Raw genomic sequence first — 20,230 nt, 5'->3', positions numbered from 1 at the left:
ATAAATAAACTTGAAATATTCTTGTTCTTACCAGCTTGACTCTTTGATTCAGCATGACTCTTTGATTCAGCATGACTCTTTGATTCAGCATGTCTCTTTGATTGTGTCTTGCCTTTCTTCTTTATTATACCTCTTCCTGTAGAATCCAGTATTTGTGCTGTATCAGGCTCTATAAAAATAGACAATTATTAACAAGTATGTGAGTGTGAAGGTTGTAGTACTAAAAATAGTATTTTTTATTATAAGAGGATTATAATGAAATAACTAAATTTGGCAAAATGACTGAGAACATTAATATCACCATGGCAGTACACACACACCACCACAGCGATCTAAGCAGAAGTGAAGTCCAAATGGGGCATCATTAGCAAAGCCAAAGATACACTGGATTGGGCAGAACAGCTTTGCCATAGTAAGTTATGACATTTGTGAAAGTAACACCAGTGATAGCAACACATGATAGGACAACCCTAGCAGATATGTGTTATTCCTTTGTCTTCCTCTAATAAACAAAAAGAATTGATTCATTTCAATTGAGGGAGAAAAAATTCTTAGATAATCAGGCAGATTGGTTTTAAAACAATGAGCAAAAAAGGTATGTGGTGGAGAAACCTATAGTTTATTAAGACGCACAATTTTCTTATTTCAAAAATTCCTACCACTGTTTTCTTTCTTTCTTCTTTCTTTCTTTCTTTCTTTCTTTCTTTCTTTCTTTCTTTCTTTCTTTCTTTCTTTCTTTCTTTCTTTCTTTCTTTCTTTTAAAAAATTTTGACAGTATTATAGATATCCCCAACACCACCTCCTCCCCCTCCCCCTATTCCTAGGCCATCTCCACTCAGACCTTGCCCAGCCCATACCTACACTATTCGATAGTCTGTGTTCATGTTCTATGCATATATGCATTTACGATATATGCATTTAAGGTCCTTGGTTAAACTCTTCTTGTATCTTCCAGCCCCCTCTCCTCTGAGATCTGTCAGTTTTTTCATGTATCCATATCTCTGGGTCTATTTTGATCATCAGTGTGTTGGCTCATTAGGTTCCACATACAATGTGAGATTATGTAGTAACTTGTCTTTTTCTAACTGGCTTCTTTAACTTAGTATAATACTTTCCAGGTCTCTCTATTCTGTCTCAAAGGGTAAGAGACCCCTTTTTACTACTGCATAGTATTCCATGGTATAAATGTATCACAGAATTTTTATCAATTCATCTACTGATGGGCACTTTGGCTGTTTCCAGATCTTAGCTATTATAAATAATGATGTTATAAAATAGGTATGCATATATTTTTTTTGACTTGTGTTTCAGGATTCTTAGGATATATCCCCAGAAGAGGGATTGCTGGATCAACAGGCAGTTCCATTTTTAATTTTTTGAGGAAACGCCATACTGTTTTCCACACAAGTGTACAAGGAAAAACAGTTCTCCACATCTTCTCCAGCACTTGCTGTTTGTTTAACTATTGATAGTTAAACAAACATTCTGACAAACATTCTGACAGTTGTGAGGTCATACCTCAAGGTGGTTTTAATTTGCATCTATTTGATGATTAGTGACTTAGAGCATTTTTTAATATTTCTACTGGCCATCTGTATGTCCTCTTTGGAGAAGTGTGTATTCAGATACTTTGCCCATTTGAAAAAATCTAATTGTCTTCTTAGAATTAGGATTGGGCTATATAAGTTCTTTATATATTTTGGAAATTAACCACTTATCAGAGGTATCATTGGTGAATATGTTCTCCAATACAGTAGTCTGTTTTTTCATGTTGTTGGTTTCTTTTGTTATGCAGAAGCTTTTAAAAAAATCTTTGTTGTTGAAAGTATTATAGATGTCCCTTTTCTCTACCCATTGACCTCCTATAGCCTGCACCCACCCCCATCCCAGGCCTTCACTACTCTATGATCTGTGTCCATGGGATTATGCATATATGCATACAAGTTTTGTGGTTAATCTCTTCCCACTCACCCAATCACCCCTACCTTCAACTCTGAAATTCCATGGTCTATTCTATGCTTCTATATTTCTGGATCTATTTTGTTCATCAGTTTATTTTGTTCATTATATTCCATATTTGAGTGAGATCACATGACACTTATCTTTCTCTGACTGGCTTATTTCATTTAGTACAATAGTCTTCAGGTCCCTCAATGCTGTCTCAAAGGGTAAAAGACACTTCTTTTTTACTGCTCCATAGTATTCCATGGTATCAACGTATCACAGCTTTATTATCCATTCATCTCCTGATGGAGAATTGGGCTGTTTCCAGATCTTATCTATTATAAATTATGCCGCTATATATTCTTTCTGATTCATCTTTTTGGTTTCTTGGAGTATATTCTCAGAAGTGGGATCACTGGGTCAAATGGTAGTTCCATTTTTCATTTTTTGAGGAAACTCCATACTATTTTCCATAATGGTTGCACCACACTCTGCATTCCCAATAGTAGTGTAGCAGGGTTCCTTATTCTCCATTTATCATTTGCCGATTTGTTAATAGTAGCCATTCTGGACAGGTCTGAGGTGATACCTCATTGTCACTTTAATTTGCATATCACTTATGATCAGTAAGTTTGAGCACTTTTTCATATGTCTCTTGTCCATCTGGTATGTCCACTTTGAAGAAGTATTTATTTTGGTATTTTGCCCATTTTTAAATTGGATTGTTTGTCTTTTGTTAAGTCATATGAGTTCTTTATATATTTTGGAAATTAAACTCTTATCTGATGTATCATTGGTAAATATGTTCTCCCATGCAGTGAGCTCTGTTCATTTTGTTGATGATTTCTTCTGATGATAGCTTAAATATATATATATATATATATATATATAATTGATTTTTTACAGAGAGGAAGGGAGAGGAGAGAGATAGAGAGCTAGAAACATCGATGGAAGAGAGACATCGACCAGCTGCCTCTTGCACACCCCACACCAGGGATGTGCCTGCAACCAAGGTACATACCCTTGACCGGAATTGAACCTGGGACCTTCCAGTCTGCAGACCGACGCTCTATCCACTGAGCCAAACCGGTTTTGAGCTAAACCGGTTTTGGAGAAGTACTTATTCAGGTTCTTTGCCCACTTATTTTCTTGATGTTCAGTTGTATAAGTTGTATAATTTCTTTATACATTTTGGAAATTAACTCTGTATCAGATGTATCATTGGCAATACATATAGTGGGTTCTCTTTTCATTTTACTAATGGTTTCTTTTGCTATGCAGAAGCTTTTTAGCTTAATGCAGTCTGTTGTTTTTGCCTCTTTTTTATTTTTTAAAAATATATTTTATTGATATTTTACAGAGAGGAAGGGAGAAGGATAGAGAGCTAAAAACGTCGATGAGAGAAAAACATCGACCAGCTGCCTTCTGCACATCCCCTACCGGGGATGTGCCTGCAACCAATATACATGCCCTTGACCGGAATCAAACCCGGGACTCTTGAGTCCACAGACCGATGCTCTACCACTGAGCCAAAAACGGTTTCGGCATGTTTTTGCCTCTTTTTATTGCACTAGAATATTGTTGACAAAAATATTGTTATATGAGCTGTCTGAGATTTTACTGCTTATGTCTTATAGGATTTTCATGGTTTTGTGACTTACATTTACTAGTAAGTATTTTATCCATTTTGAGTTTATTCTTGTGTATAGTGTAAATTGGTGATCAAGCTGCATTTTTTTGGCATGTACCAGTTCAACTTTCCCCACACCATTTATTAAAGACAGTGTCTCCATTGTATGCGCTTGACTATTTTTCAAATATTAATTGATCAAATAGGCATAGGTTGTTTTCAGGGACCTCTGTTATTTTCCATAGATTTATTTGCCTGTTTTTGTGCTACTATGAGGCTGTTTTTATTACAATGGCTTTGAGTATTGTGATCCCTCCAACTTTGTTTTTCTTTTTTAAGATTGCTGAGATTATCTGGAGTCTTATTTGATTCCATATAAATTTTTGGCATATTTGTTCAAGATCTGTGAAATATGCTATTGATATTTTAATAGGGATTGTTTTGAATCTATAAATTGCATTGGGTAGTATGGACATTTTAATGTTTACTCTATCAAATCATGAGCACAGTATAAGCTTTAACTAATTAGTATCTTTCAAAATTTGTTTCTTCAATGTCTTATAGTTTTATGAGTATAAGCATTTTACCTTCTTGGTTAAATTTATTCCCATGTACATTATTATTATCACTAGAAGGGAGGTACCTCAGCCTGGCCTGCCCCCTCTCACAGTCTGGGAGTCCTCAGGGGTGGAAGGCGACCTGGTGATAAGGGGAAGGCAACACCCCATCACACCTCTGCTGCTGTCACGGTCGGCAGCACAAGCTTTGGCCAGCCGTGATTACCTGAGCCTCAGGCTGGCCCTGGGAGGCTGGACAGCTGACAACTGAGGCTTGCCTGCACCTTGGGCTGACCCTGGGCACCTGGGGGGTGGAGGGGACTGAACACCACTATATTGTGGATATGGGTGCCATCATCTTTGAGGGCGGGGCAGTTAATAAGCATATTCCCGCCTTATTGGCCTTGGACACCTCCATCTTTGTGATGGTGTGAGGGTTAATTAGATAAGATTATTAACTAGTGCATGAATTCGTGCTCCTTGAAGGGAACTGTGGACCATGAAGCTGCAGAAGGCACATGGGTGGGTCTCAGCCCATCCTCTGCACTCCCGTATGGCCCCTCTCACCACATCTCCCAGTCCCCTGTCTGCTGGCAGCCCCGCTCCTGCTGCTGCTGCTCCCATGTGCTGACAGTGCCTGCCCCACTTACACCCACTAATGGCATGGAGTCATTGGGGTTGGCACCAGTAATGGATGCAAGCGGGACTGGTGCCATCAGCAGGTGCAAGTGGTGGCTGCTGCCCTGATCACCCCACAGGATCTGGGGGAGATAGAGAAACCCTCAGGGGCAATCAAGGCTGACAGCTACTTCTCACAGCTGCTGATGGCACCGAGTGATCGGGAGTGGCACCCGGGCACTGGCAGCAGGGTGAGCAGGGCCAGCACTGGCAGTTGGTGCAAGCAGCGGCTCTGGCACCTGCAGTGGATGTGAACGAGGCCAGTGCCAGCATCAGGTGTGAGCACCAGTCAGGACCATGGAGCGTGAGAGCAAATAATTTTCAGTAACTATTAGAGGCTCACCCCCATGACAGTGACTGGTACCCACCTTGGTCTGGCATCCCTGCTCACCTGCTCCACCATCCTGCTGTGGCCAATTCTTGAAATGTCCCACATATACTCCCTGCTGGTCAGCACATGTCATAGTGACTGGTTGTTTGGTTGTTTGGTTGTTCCACCATTTGGTCTATTTGCATATTAGTTTTATATTATATAGGATTACTATTTCTGGAATATTAAATGGAATTCTTTTCTTAGAATCTCTTGCTGAGATCTCTTTATTGTAGTATAAAAATGCCATTGATTTCTGGATATTGATTTTGTATTCTGTTACTTTTCCAAATTAATTTATTAGATTTAGTAGTGGGGTTTTTTGTAGAATCTTTAGGGTTTTTGATGTACAGTATCACTTCAACTGTAAATAATGACAGTTTTACTACATCCTTTCCAATTGGGATGCCTGTGATTTCTTCTTCTATCTGGTCCCTGTGCCTAGGACCTCCAGTATTATGTTAAATATGAATGGTAAAAGTGAACATCTTAGTTATTTCTTGATGTTAAGAGAAACACTTTTAGTTTTTGACCATTGAATATAATGTTGGCTGTAGGTTTTTCATATATGGCATTTACTATGTTGAGGTATGATCCCTTTATTCCCACTTTGCTGACTGTTTTTCTCATAAATGATTTCTGCATCTATTGATAAGATCATTTAATTTTTGTTACTTTTTATGTGAGGTATCATATTTATTGATTTGTGAATATTATACCAACCTTAGATCCTAAGAATTAATCCCAGTTGATCCTGGTGTATGATCTTTTTAATATATTGCTGTATGAATTTTACTAATATTTTGTTGAGAGTTTTAGCATTTTTGTTCATTTCCTTTCTTTGTGATGTCTTTATCAGCCTTTGAAGTTAGGGTAATGCTGGACTCATAAAGAGAGTTTAGAAGTCTTCCTTCCTCTTGAATTTTTTGGAATTGTTTGAGGAGGATATGTGTTAGTTCTTTGAATGTTTGATAAATTTCCCCTGGGTAGCAATTTGGTGCAGGATTTTTGTTTGTTTGGAGTTTTTATTTTTTATTTACTTTATTACTTCTTCAGTTTCATTAGTTGTTATTGGTTTATTCAGGTGTTATAATTTTTTCCTTATTTTGATTTAGAATACTGTGTATTTCTAGGGATTTTTATACTTTACTTTGGTTGTCCAATTTTTTCATAATATTTTCTTACAATCTTTAGTATTTCTGTGATGCCATTTGTTACCTCTCTTTCACTTCTGATATTATTTATTGGGATCATCTCTCTTTGTTTCTTGATTTGTCTAGTTAAAAGTTCATCTTTTGGCCGAAACAGGTTTGGCTCAGTGGTAGAGTGTCGGTCTGCAGACTGAAAGGTCCCGGGTTCTATTCCGGTCAAGGGCATGTACATTGGTTGCGGGCACATCCCCGGTGGGGGGTGTACAAGAGGCAGGTGGTCGATGTTTCTCTCTCATCGACGTTTCTAGCTCTCCATCCTTCTCCCTTCCTCTCTGTAAAAAATCAATAAAATATATTTAAAAGAAAAGCTCATCTTTTTAAAGAACCAGTTATTGTTTTATTGATCTATTGTATTGTGTTTGTTTTTTTTTTTAAGTTCGATGCTTTTATTTCTTCCCTTATCTCTATTGTTTCCTTCCTTCTACTTACTCTGGGCTTTTTCTGTTGTTCTTTTTCTATGTGTTATGTTTTGTGTGTGTGTGTGTGTTGAGGTAGATTGTTTTCTTGAGATTTTTTCTTATTTCTTGATATAGACCTGTAATGCTATGAACTTCCCTCTCAGTACTGCTTTCACTGTGTCTCATATATTTGGGGCTGTTGTGTGTTCATTTTACTTTATTACCAGGTAATTTTTAATTTTTCCTTGATCTCATTGGTAACCTATTAATTGTTCAATAACATGCTATTTAGCCTCCATGTATTTGAATATTTTTGAGTTGTTTGTATTGTGGTTGATTACTTCTAGCTTCATGCCATTGTGATTCAAGAAGATGTTTGGCATGATTTCAATCTTGAATTTGTTAAGACTTATTTGTTTCAAACATGTGGTTCATCAACGAGATTCTCATGTACACTTTTAGAAGAATGTGTATTCTGATGCTTTGGGATTAAGTAAATATCAAATAAATCTATCGCATTTAGTGTGCAGTTTAAGGTTACAGTTTCCTTGTTGATTTTCATCTGGAAGTTCTCTCCATAATGAGAGTGGGATATTAATGTCTCCAATTATGACTGTCAATCTCTCCCTTAAAGTTCTCCAAGAGTATTAAATATATATTTGGGTGCTCTTATATTGGGTGCATATATGTTACCAGGGTTATATACTATTGTTGGATTGATCCCTCTAGTATTATGTAGTGACATTCTTTGTCTTTTTTATAACCTTTGTTTTGAATTCTATTTTGTCAAATATGAGTATGGCTACCCCAGCTTTTTTGTGTGTTTCCATTTTGCAAGAAATATTTTTCCCCTCTTTTCACTTTCATTCTGTGTGAATCTTTTGTTCTGTCTTGTAGACAAAATATATATGGACCATGTTTTCTTATCCATTCAGCTACCTTGTGTCTTTTTATTGGAGCATTTAATCCATGAATATTTAAGATAACTATAGATAGGTACTTAATTATTGCCTTTCTTTTTTTCTTTGCCTATATTCCTCTCTCTCTGTATTTCTCCTTCTTAAAGTAGTCCCTATAACATTTCTCGCAAAGTTGGTTTCATGGTACTGAACTCCTTTCACCTTTTTTTGTTAGGAAGCTCTTTATTTCACTTTCATTTTATTTATTTATTTATTTATTTATTTATTTATTTATTTATTTATTTATTTTATTGATTAAGGTGTTACATATGTGTCCTTATTTCCCTATTGCCCCCACTCCCCCACATTCCCACCTCATGCCCTCACTTCCTTAGTGTTTTTGTCCATTGGTTATTCTTATATGCATGCATACAAGTCCTTTGGTTGATCTCTCCCCCTTCCACCCACTCTCCTCTGCCTTCCCTCTGAGGTTTGATGGTCTGATTGATGCTTCTCTGTCTCTGGATCTGTTTCTGTTCACTATATTCCACAAATGAGTGAGATCACGTGATATTTATATTTCTCTAACTGACATGTTTTGTTTAGCATAATTCTCTCCAGATCTATTCATGCTGCTGCAAGTGGTAGGAGTTCCTTCCTTTTTACAGCAGCATAGTATTCTATTGTGTACATATGACACAGGTTTTTGATCCACTCATCTGCTGATGGGCACTTAGGTTGTTTCTAAATCCAAATATTAATTATTGCAAATTGTGCTACTATGAACATAGGGGTGCATATATCTTTTCTGATTGGTGTTTCTAGGAATATATTGGAATATATTCCTAGAAGTGGGATCACTGGGTCAAATGGGAGTTCCATTTTTAGTTTTAAATTATAACCTTGCTAGATAAGCAGTTTTGTTGGAGGTACCTGCTTTTCATTACTTTGAATAATTCATCCCAATACCTTCTGGTCTGAAGTGGCTCTATTGAGAAATCAGCTGACAGCATTATGGGAAGTCTTTTGTAGGTAACCAACAATTTTTCTCTTTAAGATTCGTTCTTTCTTTGTATTTAAACTTGGCCACTTTAATTGTGGTGTGTATTGGTACTTGAACCCAGGTGATGGTGCCTAAGGATGGTGTGGGATGATGACACAGGACAGTGATCTCAGTAACCACCTTCCAGATCTCTGCGGTATGCTACAAAAATTTTCTCTTTATGGATTCTGTATGGTCTGAGTCTCCTTCCCTCTACCAGAGTCCAAGATGAGTGTCCAATAGCAATACCCTGTTTATGGGTCCTTAAAGAGAGAACTCAGGGATTCTAGGAGACTTCCTTTTCTTTCCAGTAGACAAAATCCCCACTTATTTTTTCTCCCAAATACTATGCAGGGTCTTCTTCCTGGCCTTATAGCACTAATTTATGGACTCCAGGGTGGGGTTGAGTATCCACCTTCCTCAGGGTGAAGTTTTTCAGCCACAATATCCCTCTAGCGTCTTAGCCAATGCACCTGAGTGTAGAGACCAATGCACCTGAGTGTAGAGTGTAGCTCTGGGTCTACGCTCTTCTCACCTGTTTCTGTGTAATTTCTTTATTTTTGATTCTTGGATAAAATATTCCAGTTATGGTGTCCTTAATTTTTTCCCCCCCAGGTAGATTGCTCTAAATTTTAGCTGTAAATCAGGTTTATTGCCAGTTATATGTTGCTTTTGCTTACATCATATCCATCTTGAATCTCTAAAGCTTCATTTTTGGAAGATAGTTTGCTTGATACAAAATTTCTCATTGACACACTTGAACTATTCCACTCATGCCTTATAGCCTCCATAGTCTCTTGTGACCAGCTTACCTGACTTGGGTTCTTTTTTTCATATTCAGTTGTTTTCTCTTCATCTTTCAATATTCTTACTATACTGGGTCTGATTGTAGATTTTTGGTGCTCATTCTACTTAAGTTTCATTCTGCTTAGATGTGTTTGTAAATTAACAACTTTCATTGAATACTGTTAAAATTTTTCAGCTTTCTTTCTTCAAATATTTTTACTGCTCATTTCTTTCTCTACTCTCCTCCTGGTATTCCCATTACTTTAATTGTGCTGGTTCTTTCTTTCTTCAGTCCAATTAAATATTCCTTTGAGCATTTTCTTCTGGCTGATCAAAGATAGTAGTTTCTTGAGATGGCATCTACTCTTAGAAATGATGCTGAGAAAATTGTTGGATTAACAACAAAGGCTTTAGAACAATACTTAAACTTAGCTGAAAGAAAGGTGGCAGTTTTTGAGAGTACTACTCAAATTTTAAAAGTTCTACTGTGGTCATAATACTATCAAAACCTTGAATGCTACAGAGAACTCATCCATGAGCAGAAGAGTCAGTTGATGTGACAAACTCTATTGTTGTCTGATTTTAAGAAATTGCCATAGCTATCTCAACTTTCAGCAACCACCAGTCTGATCTAGCAGCAGCCATCAACATTGGGATAAGATCCTTCATTAGCAAAGAGAATACAACTCACTGAAGGCTCAGATGACAATTAGTTCAACTTCAAAAATATATAAATAAATCTGTAATATTTTATTTTTAAAATTCTTCTTACCAGTGAGTTCCATTTGGTATGCCTTGAATTGTTCCTTTATTTTACCATGTGCAAATGCATCTTTTGAATGTACTTCATTAATTCCTACAGAAATAAACATACTTTAATAACACATCATATTATAATTTACACACAAGTCATTTACATAGGAATATATGTTTCCATAAGGGTTTGTGTATGTTGGGTGCAACTAGCATGTTGTATTACAAAGAACAGCATTACATTGAAATATCTGGATTACAGATTCACAAAAACTTAAATTGGAACAGATGGATCAATGATATAAGCCATATTACATTGATGTTCAAAGATGAATAGTGACTTTTCCAAAACCAAATATCCAGGAAATAACAACATTTATACACACTTTAGGAGCTATGCCGCATAATTCCTTAAACAGTGTTTATTCCACACAAACTTTTTCTTATGCAAATTGAAATCATCTCAGAATAATTATGTTAATAAAATTATTTCCATGCTAACATTAAATGCACTCTCTTTTTTTAAGGGATAGACCTTGTGAAATTGAACTTTACTGTTTGTTTGTTTGTTTGTTTGTTTATTTATTTATTTATTATTTTTCCTGATAAATAATTACCTAGAGCGAATTAACCAATGTAATATCTATGTTCTAAATTCCTTCTCTAATCCCATGTATAAGGTAGCTTTCTGCTTTTGCAAATGCAAAACAGCTACTCAATTGTGTCTGAAAAAGAACGTAAACAGAACAGCATTTTAAAACTCCCTATAAGCATATTCTAAGCTCAGAATAACAATGGATTTTTGAGGATCACTTTTAAAATTCTAAAACATATGTTATGTAGTTAATTTTCCATTGATGATAACTGCTAGAGTTCTACTAGCTATAGGAAGAAATTATGAAGATATTTTATCATGTCATAAGAGCTTATAAGAACTGTGGTCATTGATGATCTAAAGTAAATAAACTTCTGAGAAAATAAATAAGGCATAAAAAAACTTGAAATATTTTTGTTCTTACCAGCAACTTGTGTTGATAATGTCTTGGCTTCCCCTTTGAGTGTACCACCTTTTAAAGCACTCAGTAAGTAGTCTGAGTCGGTCTCTAGAAATAGGCAGTTTCAAATCAGTTTTGTAGGGTAAATATTAGCATATGTATGTTGATATATATGTGTGTGTCTGTCTTGGTTTGCATGTGTAAGTGTATTTGTGACTAATACTTCTTTAATTAACATAATTTTCACAGGAAAAGGATTATACTGAAATATCTGTGTTTCTGAAGTAAACCCTTAGAATAATTAGAGCCACTAGCTTAATGATTGTATAGAGCCATTGTACTGAGGCTTATATGAGTTCAGTGATTTGAACAAGGTGACATATATAGCTAATGACAAAATTAAATCACAAACCAATGTCTCATAATTTTTTGACTGGGTCTTTTCTCATAACATACAAATGTTTTTCCAACTGAAATCATCCTAGAGAGCTGATATTAATAACATAACTTTCATGTGTAAAAAAAATATACATTTATATTTCAAGGCTAAACATAGTTGGGCAGGTTCAAACAATTTTTCCCAGGTCAGGTTGCAAACAATGGTCTTCATAGTTACAGAACCTAACTGTGAGGCAGAAATTCTCCAGAAATATATCGTTTTGTTATATAAGTGTAAAGCAGTTATGCATCAGCTAGCATTGGAAAAGAATAACAGGTAATTTTGGTCAGAGGTAAAGCTTATGCCCTCTCAAGTCTTATAAACATGAGTACCTAGCTGGGGAAGGAAAATAGGTAATTTGCAATAATGTGAGCATTGGTGTGTGTTCATTTCCTTTTCAATCTTTAGGTGATTTTCACCTTTTGCTGAATATGAAAACTGTAGAAAACCCTCAATTTTGTGGACCTTGATTGAATGGACTTCAGATTTAAAGTATAAAATTTCTGAAAATTGGAGAAACCAAAATAGTGGCATAGGTATATGCCTAACTGCAGCCTTGCACAACTTGTATTTCAAAAAAATACAAAATGGACACTATCCAGAACTACAGGAAAGTTGACTGACTGGAAATTCTACAACTAGAAAGAAAGAGAAAACCAGAAGGAAAATCAGAGGAGCTGTAAAAGCCTAAGGTACGGTGACACGGAGAAAGAGTGGGGAGAGGACTGAGCCAGAGAGGAGGGGACGGCTGAGTGCCTGGCTGGCATTCCCTAGTGGGAAGGAGATAAAAGCTCCGGACTGTGCTGAACCCCAGTTCTGACTGCACTGAACCCTAGTTCTAGGCCAGACCCTGGGGACCCAAGCTCATATGGAGGGAATCCGGGCTGTAAGGTGGAAACTCAGTGGAGCAGCAAAAGGAAGAGTCCCAGAGACGCACACATTGCATGTAGAGGACAGACTGTTGACTGTGCCGCGGGATTGCCCTAGCAGGAAGGAGACAAAAGCTCCGGACTGCGCTGAACCCCACTTCCAACTGCACTGAACCCCAGTTCTGGGCTCATTGTGGGAGAGACTAGACTATCTGATACCAAGCAAAACTCGAGGGTACCTTTCTCTCAGAGGTGCTTGCAGCGAGTACCAAAGCAGCGAGTACCAAAGGACACTGAGGAACACTGAGACTCAGGAACCTCATAGGGCGGGGCTGAGGGAAGCCAAGGCTGTAGGCTCGACCCTGAAACTCCGCCCCATCCAAGCTGAGCACAGAGGCTTTTGCAATTTTTCAAGTCTGGTTGAATAAGGCTGTCTCCCGGCACAGACACAGCTGATCCTCACAGCCAATTGGCCTGGAGGTCAGTTCCTTCCAGTGATACCAACAACAATCAAGACTTAACTACAATAAGGCCATACACACAGTTCACAAAGGGGTGCACCAAGAGTGTCCACCTCAGGTAACAGGGAGGCTGACCCACTGAACCATATAGGACACCTTAGCACACAAAGCCACCCTACCAACCCAGTGAAGCTGTGAAAATGCTGAGATAAGGAAACAAATCACAAACGAAAGAAATGGAGGACAACAAGTGACTGGATATAGAGTTCAAAACCACGGTTATAAGGTTTTACAAGAATTTCTTAGAAAAGGCCGATAAAATAAATGAGACCTATGAGGTTATGAAAAGGGATCAACTAGAAATAAAGAATACATTGTTTGAAATAAAAAATATTATACAGAGTCCTAAAAACAGAAAGCAAGATCACAAAAATCAAGTCAAAGATTTGGAACATAAAGAGCCAGAAGACACTCCTCCACAGAAGCAAGAAGACAAGAGAATCCAGAAAGTTGAAGATAATGTAAGAAACCTTTGGGACAACTTCAAGTGAACCAACATCAGAAATATGGGGGTCCCAGAAGAAGAGAGAGAGCAAGATACCAAAAACATACTGCAAGAAATAGTGACAGAAAACTTCCCCCACCTGGGGAAAGAAATAGACTTACAAGTCCAGGAAGTGCACAAAACCCCAAACAAAAGGAATCCAAAGAGGATCACACCAAGTTTCAAGAGCAAAAGACAAAGAGAGAATATTAAAAGCAGCAAGAGCAAAGCAGGTAGTTATCTATAAAGGAGCACCCATATGATTGTCAGCTGATTTCTCAACAGAAACCATGCAGGCCAGGCGGGAATGGCAAGAAATATTCAAGGTGATGAATAGCAAGAACCTACAGCCAAAAATACTCTACCTAGCAAAGCTATCACTGAGAATTGAAGGTCAGATAAGAGCTTCACAAATAAAAAAAAAAAGCTAAAGGAGTTCATCACCGCCAAACCAGAATTATATGAATTGCTGAAGGGGGTTCTTTGGGAAGAGGAAGAAAATAAAGATAAAAAATTATGAACCAAGAATATGTAACTATCAACAAATGAATCTAAAAACCAAGGGAATTAAAAAATCTGATGAACAATATTAACTGGTGAATATAATAGAATCAGAGGTATGGAAGGGGAGTGGACTGATGATTCTCAGGGAAAAGGAGAGTGGGGGGTGTGGGAAGAGACTGAACATAAACTATGCACCTATGGATGAGGACAATGGGGGGTGGGGAAAGGGCAGAGGGTGGTGTAGGAACCTGGTGGAGGGGAGCAATGGAAGAAAGAAAGAGGAACATTTGTAATAATATGAACAATAAAGATTCATTTAAAACAAACAAACAAAAAAATCCTGAAAATTAACACCTTATTAATTTTATAACGTTTTTAACAAAAAATTTCTTACAATTAATAGGTTATTTTTGTTAGTATTTATTGGCTATTTTTATTTTTTATTGTTTAAAGTATTACATGTAGTAGTACATATATCTCCTTTTTTTCCTCCATTGACCTTCTCCCAGCCTCCCCTACCCACTGTTGCATGCCCTCATCTCCCCCAACTTCCCCTCAGTGTCTTGTGCCCATTTGTTGTGCCTATATGTATGCATACAAGTCCTTTGGTTGATCTCTTCCCCCCTCCCCACTCTCTCCCCAACACTCTCCAGCCTTCCCCCTGTAATTTGACAGTCTATTCAGTGCTTTACTGCATTTGTATCTATCTTTTGGTTCATCAGGTTATAATGTTCTTTATTTTCCATAAATGAGTGAGATCATGTGGTATTTTTCTTTTATTGCCTGGTTTATTTCAGTTAACATAATGTTCTCCAGGTCCATCCGTGCTGCTGCAAATGATAAGAATTCCTTCTTTTTTTATAGCAGCATAGTTTTCCATTGTGAAGATGTACCATAGTTTTCTATTCCACTCATCAGCTGATGGGCATTTGGGCTGTATCCAAATCTTAGCTATGGTGAATTGTGTTTCTATGAACATAGGGTTGCATATATCCTTCCTAATTGGTGTTTCTAGTTTCTTGGGATATATTCCTAAAAGAGGGATCACTGGATCAAATGGGAGTTCCATTTTTAGTTTTTTAAGGAAACTTCATACTGTTCTCCACAGTGGCTGCACCAGTCTGCATTCCCACCAGCAGTGAATGAGGGTTCCTCGCCGGCACTGTCCTTTGTTGATTTGTTGATGATTGCCGTTCTGACATGTGTGAGATGGTACCGCATTGTCGTTTTGATTTGCATCGCTGATGATTAGTGACTTTGAGCATGTTTTCATGTGACTCTTGGCCTTCCTTCTATCTTCTTTTGAAAAGATTCTATTTAGGTCTGTTGCCCATTTTATTTATTGGATCATTTATTTTCCTTTTATTATGTTGCATTCATTCCCTGTAGATGTTGGAGATTAAAACTTTATCAGTGATAATATTTGCAAATATGTTATCTCCCATACAGTTGGCTTTCTTCTTATTTTATTGATGGTTTCTTTTGCTGTCCAAAAGCTTTTTATTTTGATATAGTCCCATTTGTTTATTTTCTCTTTAGTTTCCATTACCCTAAGAGCAGTATTGGTGAAGAAGTTGCTTCAGCATATGTCTGAGATTTCTCTAGTATTTTTATGGTTTTTTGTCTCATGTTTAAGTCTTTTATCCAATCTGAGTTTATTTTTTTTTGTATGGTATAAGTTGGTGGTCTAGTTTTATTTATTTATTTATTTATTTATTTATTTATTTATTTATTTTGCATGCATCTGTCCAACACCATTTATTGCAGAGACTGCCTTGACTCCATTATATTTTCATGCCTCCTTTGTCAAATATTAATTGGGCATAGTGGTTTGGGTTGATTTCTGGTTCTCTATTCTATTCCATTGACCTATATGTCTATTCTTGCATCAGTACCATGTTGTTTGGAGAACAGTGGCTTTGTAATACAGCTTTAAATCTGGTATTGAGATACCATATACTTTGTTCTTCTTTCTTAGGGTTGCTGCAGCTATTCGGGGTCTTTTTATTTAAATTCCAGATGAATTTTTGGAAAGCTCTTTGTAAGTCTGTGAAATATGGCATTGGTATTTTAATGGGAAGAGCATTGAAACTATAGATTGCTTTGGGTAGTATGGACATTTTGATGATGTTGATTTTACCAATCCATGTACACGGTATGTTCTTCCATTTGTTTATGTCTTCCTCTATCTCTTTATTCAGTGTCCTGTAGTTTTCTGCATATAGATCTTTTACCTCCTTAGTTAAGGTTATTCCTAGGTATCTTAATTTTTTTGGTGTGATGGTAAATGGGATTGTTTTTTTAGTCTCTGTTTCTGTAAGTTCACTATTGGTATACAGAAATACCATCGATTTCTTAGCATTAATTTTCTATCCTGCTACATTGCTTAGTTCATTTATTAAGTCTAAAAGGTTTTTTTTTGATGGAGTCTTTAGGGTTTTTTATGTACAATGTCATGTCATTTGCGAATAGGGGCAGTTTTACTTCTTCCTTTCCAGTTTGGATGCCTTTTATTTTTTCTTCTTGTCTAATTCAATGGCTAATACTTCCAGTACTACAGTCAAACAGGAGTGGTGTGAGTGGGCATTCCTGTAATGTTCCTGTTCTTAGGGGAAATGGTTTTAGATTTTGCCCATTGAGTATGATGTTGGCTGTGGTTTTTTTCATATATGGCTTTTATTATATTGTAGTATGATCCTTCTATACCTACCTTTCTGAGAGTTTTTATCAAAAATGGGTGTTGGATTTTGTCAAATGCTTTTTCTGCATCAATTGACATGACTATGTGGTTTTTATCTCTCAACTTTTTTAATGTGATGCATCATGTTTATTGATTTGCAGATATTATACCATCCTTGCATTCCTGGGATAAATCCTACTTGGTCATGGTGTACGATCTTTCTGATGTACTGGTAAATCTTATTTGCTAGAATTTTGTTGAGGATTTTGACATCTATGTTCACGAGGGATATTGGCCTGTAATTCTCTTTCATTGTGTTGGTATTAGGGTGATTCTGGCTTTGGTATTAGGTTTTGGTTTGGGTATTAGGGTGATTCTGGTTTTGGTATTAGGGTGATTCTGGCTTCATAAAAGGAGCTGGGAAGTGTTCTTTCCTCTTGAATTTTTTGGAATTGTCTGTGGAGGATAGGTTTTAGTTCTTCCTTGAATGTTTGGTAAAACTCCCCTGTGAAGCTCTCTGGCCCCGAGCTTCTGTTTGCTGGAAGCTTTTGGATGACTGCTTCAATTTCTTCCAAAGTTATTGGCCTATTGAGAGTTTTAGATTCTTTCTGATTGAGTTTTGGAAGGATGTATTTTTCTAGGAATATGTTCATTTCCTCCAGTTTGTTGGAATAGAGTTGTTCATAGTATTTTATAACAATCCTTTGTATTTCAGTGCTTTTTTTTTGTTTTGTTATTTCTCCTCTTTCATTTCTGATTTTGTTTATTTGGGGCCTTTATCTTTGCTTCATGGTGAGCCTGGCTAGAGGTTCATTAATCTTGTTTATCTTTTTCAAGAACTAGCCCTTGTTTTATTGATCTTTTCGTATTTTTTTTTTTGTCTCAATGTCATTTATCTCTGTTCTTATCTTTATTATTTAATTCTTTCTACTTACACTGGGCTTTTCTTGTTGCTCTCTTTCTAACTCTTCGAGTTGTAGGGTTAGGTAATTATTACCATTGTTTCTTGTTTTTTGCAGTAGGCTTGTAGAGCTATGAACTTCCCTCTTAAGAGTGTTTTAACTGTGTCCCATAGATTTTGAGTTGCTATGTTTTCATTGTCATTTGTTGCCATGATGTTTATTTATTTATTTTTTTATCTCTCTGGTAATCCAGTCATTGTTTAATAGCATGCTGTTTAGTCTCCATGTGTTTGATTTTTTTTGATTGTTTATGTTGTAGTTGATTTCCAGTTTTATGCCACTGTGATCTGAGAAGATGCTTGATTTGACTTCTATCTTCTTGAATTAGAAGAGACTTTGCCTGTCTATCTTTGAAAATGACCCATGTGCACTTGAGAAGAATGTGGCTTTTGGGTGAAATATTCTGAATATATCAATTAATTCCATCTGGTCTAGTTAGTCATTTAGGATTAATGTTTCTTTGCTGATATTTTGTTTAGAGAATTTATCAATGGTGGTAGTAAGGTATTAAAGTTCCCTTCTATGGCTGTATTGCTGTCAAGCACTCCCTTGATATCCTCCAGCAGTTTTTTTTTTTTTTAATGTATTTGGTGCTCCTGTATTGGGAGTGTATATATTTAGCAGAGTTATTTCTTCTTGTTGGATTGTTCCCTTTAGTATTATGAAGTTTCCTTCCTTGTCTCTTTTTATCTCCTTCACTTTGAGATCTAATTTGTCAGATATAAGTAGACTAGAAGAAGCAGAGAACCACATCAGTAAGCTAGAGGACAAGGCATGAAAAAATACCCAAGCAGAGCAGCTTCTAGGAAAAAAAATTAAAAAGCATAAGAAGAGCATAAGGGAACTTTGGGACAACATGAAGCAAAACAGCATCTGCATAATAAGGGTTCCATAATAAGTATTGCTACCCCAGATTTTTTTTTCATTTCCATTCACCTGAAAAACCCTTTTCCATCCATTTACCCTCAGTGTGTGTTCCTCTTTTTTCTGAGGTGGATTTCTGGTAGACAGCAGCTATATGGATCATGCTTTCTTATCCAATTCATTACTTTATGTCTTTTTATTAGGGCATTTAATCCATTTACATTTAATGTTATTATTGATAGGTACTTATTATTTTTCCCCCTATATGCCTTTTTCCCTTCCTATTTCTTTGATTGATAGTCTTGTTGGGTAAAGTATTCTTGGATTCAGAACCTTCTTTTGCATGACTTTGTATATTCATTCCATTCCCTTCTGGCCTGATGAGTTTCTGTTGAGAAATCAGTCACTAGTCTGATGGGGGATTCATTGTAGGTAACTTTCTGTCTCTCTCTGGCCACTTTTAAGATTCTTCCTTTGTCGTTGGTGTTTGCCAATTTAATTATAATGTGCCTTGGTGTTGGTCTATTGGGGTACATTTTGTTTGGGACTCTGTGAGCTTCTTGGATTTGTGTGGGTTTTTTCTTTCCTATATCAGGGAAGTTTTTTGTCATTATTTCTTCAAACAGATTTTCTATTCCTTGATCAGTTTCCTCTTCTTCTGGAACCCTTATTATGCAGATGTTGTTTTGTTTCATGTTGTCCCAAAGTTCCCTTATGCTCTTCTTATGCTTTTTAATATTTTTTTTTTTTCTAGAAGCTGCTCTGCTTGGGTATTTTTTCATACCTTGTTTTCTAGCTCACTGATGTGGTTCTCTGCTTCTTCTAGTCTACTCTTTTTGGTTTCTATTGAGTTTGTTACAGCAGCCATGTCATTTTTCATTTGTCCTTGGTTCTTCTTCATTTCCTTTTGGTTTCTACACATATTATCAAATTGTATTCCATTCTTTTTATCCAACTTATGACTATTTCTCTGAATTCTTTCTCTGACAGGTTGCTTGCTTCCATTTCATTTACTTTCTTTTCTGATGATGCCTGCTTTTCTTACATATGCGGGCTATTTCTTTGTCTTGCCATGAACTCTCTTCTCCAGATGTCTGGTTATATAGTTCTCTCTCTCTTTTCTGTGAGGGAGTGTAGAGCTCCTCTGAATCCTCATGCTTGCACCAATTGGGGACCGTTGTTCTTGGATTTGCAGCTGTTCCGTGGATGCTGTTTTTGTAGATCCCCAGGCTTTTCAGGTTCCCAATAACATCCACTTTCCTGATCAAGATGGTGTGGTCTCTGCATCTGAGCTGGTTGCTCCGGGAAGGAACCCAGAAGGAGTGGGGGCTGCCTGGAGCCCTGTCCAGCAGTCTCGCACAGTCTCCTGGAGTATAGCTGTCCCTCAACTCACCAACAAACACTCCCCGCACTACCACACATTCTCCCATTGTTTTCTTACTCGCACACTATCTTGCAGTTTGCCTTTTTATCAGCAGTCATCTTCTCTTCCTTATTGGCTATTTTTAAAGAAATTTTAGTGAATGGGGCAGATGTTGGAAAAACAATGTAGTAATTTCATCAAAACACACACACACACACACACACACACACACACACACACATATATATATATGTGTGTGTGTGTGTGTGTGTGTGTGTGTG

Source organism: Pipistrellus hanaki (genome assembly GCF_964339955.1).
Source record: "Pipistrellus hanaki genome assembly, chromosome: 1".
Lineage (NCBI taxonomy): Eukaryota > Metazoa > Chordata > Mammalia > Chiroptera > Vespertilionidae > Pipistrellus > Pipistrellus hanaki.
This window is presented reverse-complemented; position numbering follows the sequence as displayed.